The following is a 6000-nucleotide window of genomic DNA, read 5'->3' on the forward strand; positions in this document are numbered from 1 at the left end:
TCCTCCTTTCAAGAGCTGTATACTTATTTTAAGCATGTTTTTTCACTTTCTAGTTTTTGTTTTTTTTTTATTTTTATTTTTATGTGGAAGAATTTTAGGAGTAAGGTAAATCAGAGATTTCTAGGAAAAACCTTCTGGTAGGCTTTTACTCTGAGTGATGTATGAATGAAAGTTGATGATAATTAGATCAATAGATCTAGGAAGTGGACCAGACAGCCAACCAAAATCAATCCTTTCGTGGTCAAAACTATCCGACTGAGCAGTCATTTGGTTTTCTTATAACATACAAAATGAGCAAGCCCACGAGACCCACATCAACAAATTGGTCAAATTCTTCTAATTTGTCTTGATAGGATGTTGCCTTCAGTTGTATGACATGTTGTGGAATGTGCAGGTATTGGATGACACCTTTGCATCATAGATGCAACAGTTGCTTGGGAATGCATTTCAAGAGAAAGACCTAGAGCCTCCTAGATCAGTAATGGAGGTTCAGTACGTTGATGCTCTGCAAGGATGCTTTGAACCATATAGGACAGTAACTTCTACTATTACTTTTAGCAAGCATGTACATACACATTGGAAGAGCAATAGAGTTCAAATTCGTGGTTGAGGAACCCACAAAGGATATTTTTTTTTCCCCCTATGTTGGCTATATATGGATTGATGGTTGCGACCAGGAACATCCAGTGCTGGTAATCTCATGCTGGAAACCATGTCTCCTATAGGCATTGTTTGATCTATTCAAAATGCCGGTCAACACATGATGATGGATTTAGGTTGTGCCTATGGGATCGATGAGTGCTTAGAATGTGGTGGTTTGGCTCCAAATGATTCAGCAGAACATTTTTACTAGATTGTAATACAAAAGGATTTAAATGGTTACAGATAAGCAATGTAGGGCTGCACCTAGCATGTTAGGCTGCGGTTGCAATATGTCTGAGGCTTTTCCCTATGTTGGCTATACAAGGATGGGTTGTAGTGATCAGAGGAAACTGCCAGAGCTGGTAATCTCCTGTTAGAGACCATTTCTTCTGAAAATGTGGTTGAATCTTATGGTTCTAGAAGGACCAGCTGCGTGTCTAATTTCCTCCACCACCCTAGACAAATTCCCATATATGCATTGACTTGTACTTAAAATATCAATTGGCCTGTTGAGAGTGACTCCACATCAAGGGATTCAATCCTCTGCGGCTATCAAAGGAGCCGCCATCCAACGGCCGCTCTAGATGGCCGCCACATGTCATCCCAGAAAATCAGAACCATCGAAAGGTTTTCCTCTGGTTTCCCATTAAACCGGCTACAAAAATTCGGTTCGAATTGATGAACTGGTCCGGGTTACTAATATATTAAAAAAAAAAAAAAAAAAAACTCAAAACCACCTGCATCGTCGTCTTCGTTGTTCCGTGAAACCCATGTTTTCTTTCACCTTCCCTTTTGGGTTTTGATACCAAAAAACTGTCATTTTGTATCGTCAGGGTAATGAAGCGTAGAAAATGATTTTGTTGGCATTCCTTTCTTTTATTGAGCAAGTTGCTCCGCTTTTGTCTTTTTAACCAATCATCACTAGCAGGCTCCAGGGTCAGGAATGAGCCAATTCTGATCAGGATCAGCTGGAATTGGTTGCATCGTCAGTGGCAAGCCGTTAAAATTGACCAGACTTTCCCTCGGCCCTGAAAACACCAATCATATCTCTTTCAATTTTGAATGGAAGAAATCTGGATCAAGTTCTTTCAGTTCTAATCGATACTGTTATGGATTTGAATCCATTCTGTTTGTCCAACAGAAGGTCAGGAGAATGATGGTGTTTTGTGATGTCTTACTCTCTCTGGTGTGAGCATGTCCTTCAATAAAGGGGAACAATGGACATTCAAGATTTCATGACCAACCAAAAGAAAGAAGACAAATGAAAAAGAAGTAAATATATCTCTACTATTTACAAGAGGTGGTAACTAAAGCATAAAAATGATTTCCCAAATGTACATCCACTTGCTATTTACATTGAAAGAGTATATATATATATATATATATATATATATATATATATATATATATAAGGCATCAAACACCAGAAGCACCCCCCCTCCCTTCCACCCAAAAAAGAATTTCATCCCCATTTTCTCCCTTGAACTTGTTCCTACTCCTGGAAGGGTAACGTTACAAGCAACCAAAGAGAACTTTAATGATAAAAAACAAACTAGAACAAGTAGTTTGGTGGGGGAACGTGAAAGAAAACATGGGTTTCACGGAACAACGAAGACGACGATGCAGTTGGTTTTTGAGTTTTTTTTTTTTTAATATAATTAGTAACCCTGACCGGTTCATTAATTCAAACCGAATTTTTGTAGCCAGTTTAATGGGAAACTAGAGGAAAACCTTTCAATGGTTCTGATTTTCTGGGATGACATGTGGCAGCCATCTGGAGCAGCCGCTGGATGGCCGCTCCTTTGATGGCCGCAGAGGATTGAATCCCCCACATCAAGGGGTAGTAGATCCTTCGAGATAGCTAATCGAATTCCTGTAGCTATAGCTTCAATTTCCGCTTCTACGACACTATCATCGGCTATGCGTTGCACGAAACCTCCTAGATAAACTCCAGCTGAGTCTCGGATTAGGCCTCCCACTTGATTGTTGCTTCTCCCAATTGTGGAAGCATCAACATTACATTTAAAACGACTCCTCTCTGGTCGTGACCAAACTAATGAGTGACTTGTGCCCCTTTGCTATTAAGTGTTGGAGTTAAATGACAATATATTACACTAACCTAAACGAAATAGTATAGGACTCCCTAAAACATAGTAAACCGAGAAATTTCAATACAGTAGATGTAATTGATTTGAAATCTAGGGGGTTTGGATGTAATTTTCCCTTTAAAGAGCTAGAAGAAAAAAAGGGGAAGATGGGTATTTAATATATTTGTTAACCAATGATATCGTCATTTAATCCTAAAGCTTAATAGTAGGGGCATTTGTAATTAATTTTTTTCCCAAAAGTGATAGATATAATTGATTCAAAATTCAAATGCTCTATATTAGTTTGCTCATATCAAATATGATACTCATCTATAACATTTTTTTTTGAACCATAAAATATTTAGTAAGTCTGTTTCAAAATCTTTATTCAAAAGCAGAGGTTGAAGATGGATAACCACGATTGTTTATTCTTCTTTATTCTTCTTTATTCTTCTTCTTTCCTTCTTTCTTTTCTTTTCTTTCTTTTTTTTTTTTTTTTTTTTTTTTTAAGCTTAATTATTTTTATTCACTTTGAGGACAATTTAAAAATTATTTAAAAAACCAGGGAAATAAGTTTTTGTGTTTCAAAAATGGCAGTAAAAAAGGTCAATTTATTCTTTGGTACACAAAAATAGTAGTGGAGATCTTCTCCACCCAATTGCTAGACCATCTTCCCTATTGCCTTGCCTAATGCAGGCAAACCTTGAAAGTGTGGGTTTCGCTATCTCATATGAGTGTGAGAGGATGATTAGATGAATGGACTTGATGGAAAAGATCTAGACTCCAAAAATTTGAGATTTATATAAAATGCATGACACTTTCTAAGAAGTTGTCGTTGACCACGGGTCCATGTCACCTACTCATCACCATTTTCAATTATTTTGAACTGTGAGTCACTTACACCAAAGAATTGGAGTCTTCTGAATTACTTGGAGTAAAAAAAGATCTAAGTCTTGTGACTTGTCAATGCCTTGCTATAGAACTTGGAGAGAGAGTTGCCAGACTTATGGTATTGAATTCTCTTTGGTCCACTTGGTTTTAATTTCTTCTCTAAAAATTAAGCATTAAGACTGGCTCCCATGTTAGGCCAAGAGGAATGTGGAACCCGCTGATATCAAGAGTGACATATGGTTGATCATGTGTGTTGTCTCACTTGATAAAGATGAAAAAAGTCATAAGTAAGGGGTAAATAATTCAAATTTTCTTGGACCTAAAGCTTCTCCCTTGTACATGCAAACTAGAATTAAAAAAGAGAGTTATTAACTCGTACCAAAAGAGGTGACTAATTCTAGGAAAATCACACCACTTGGTAGGTAAGATTTATACTAATAGAATAGAATGGTCCTAGAGTAATTTACCCCAGTTATTCTTATTTTCTGGTGAGGGCTCATAGGCCCAAGGGATCTTGTTACGCGAGTGTCGCTAATGTGGTGGTGCTTTTGGAGCTACATTAGTGCAGCTGATGGGGTGGTGCTTGGGGTCCACAAATTTGGATGGTTCGATTAAATTTGAACTGTTCAAAACATGGTTGGTTCTTTTATAAAAAAAACCATTTTTTATTTTTTAACTTAAGTTGATCTTATGTGCACATGGTGTTTGAGCGTTTACAACTTAATTGCAACACTAGGCATCACAGGCACTACCACGTCATCGCTTGCTTAGAAATAGCTATTCTTGTTCACCGAGGAAAAATGGCTCTTAGCAACAAGTTACCAAGTTTTTATGGCATTGGAGAACTCATATTTACGATTATTACTCGAATACTGTTGGGTTTGGGTGTCTTGTATTATGTGGGTCCATGTAATTATGGTTTTGGTTGTATGTAATTGAAACAGGATTTGGGTCAATTACTAGTACTGGGTAAACTTGTAATTACATTGGGATTAGGGTTTTAGGTTTCTCTATAAATAGTCTCTGTGGGATAACCTAGTTGACACGGAAGCAAAGGGTAATACTTTGTGGGTGTGAGAGTGGTGTGAGGTTTTTCTAGAACTAGTGAAACTCTTTTTCTCTCTGGTGGACGTAGTGAATATGTCTGAGGCTTTTCCACATAATGTCTATACAAGGATGGGTGGTTGTAATCAGAGGGAATGAATTGCCAGTGCTGGTAATTTCATGTTAGAAACCCTGTGTTTCTGTAGGCATTGTTTGAAGTGAAATGCTGGTCAACACATAGATGATGGATTTAGGTTTTGATTGAGGGATTGGTACATAGAATGAGGTGGTCTGTTCCGGTTGATTGCAATACGAAGTGGTTAAGTAGTCATGCACGGATACAAAATGCAATATACGTAGCATGTTCAGGCAGCATGGAAAATATTAGTGATGGAAAAAAATTTATTTTATTGAATCCGAGTGGTCGATTAATAAAAAGTTATAAAGTTGATTTTTTGCAACACCCATTTTCCCCAGTGGATCTAAATAATTAAATAATGGATAAATATCACTTACCTCTCCTCTAAGCTGGACAAATAGCACTTACACCCCCTCATAGTTGGATTATATCACTTACCTCACCTCATACCTAGCAAATATATCAAACACCTCTCTCTGTCAACTTTCTCGGTTAAATTTAACTTTTACCATTAAATATTTTTCTAAAACCCCAAACTACCCTTAGTTAAAAATATATTTTTTTAATTTTAAACCCTAAATTACCGTAATCACCCTAGCAGTTAAATAATAAATTACTCTCAATTAAAATAATTGTTAAAAACCAAAACATCATAGTTAAAACCCCAATTATTAAAAGCCCAACATACTTTTTTTTTTTTTAAATAATTATCAAACAATTAAAAAAACCCAAAATATTAGTACGTGTTTAATTTTATCAACATATCCTTTTTTTTTAATTGCATTTTTTATTTTACTTATAGTAGTACCTTTTTTTTTTTCAATTGTTTGATAAAAAATTTTTAAAAAAATGGGTATGTTGGGCTTTTAATAATTAAAGATAATTTAGATTTTAACTATGGTGTTTTGATTTTTAATAATTATTTTAATTAAGGGTAATTTAGTATTTTAACTGCTAGGGTGATTATGGTAATTTAAGGTTTAAAATAAAAAATATTTTAGCCAAGGGTAGTTTGGGATTTTAGAAAAATATTTAACGGTAAAAGTTAAATTTAACCGAGAAAGCTGACAGAGGGGAGGTGTTTGATATATTTGTTAGGTAAGAGGGGAGGTAAGTGATATTATCCAACTATGAGGGGGTGTAAGTGTTATTTGTCCAGCTAAGAGAAGAGGTAAGTGATATTTACCCTTAAATAAT

The sequence above is a fragment of the Hakea prostrata genome, chromosome 5, assembly GCF_041222555.1.
Source record: "Hakea prostrata isolate BN-2017 chromosome 5, UWA_Hpros_2, whole genome shotgun sequence".
NCBI classification, from domain to species: Eukaryota; Viridiplantae; Streptophyta; class Magnoliopsida; order Proteales; family Proteaceae; genus Hakea; species Hakea prostrata.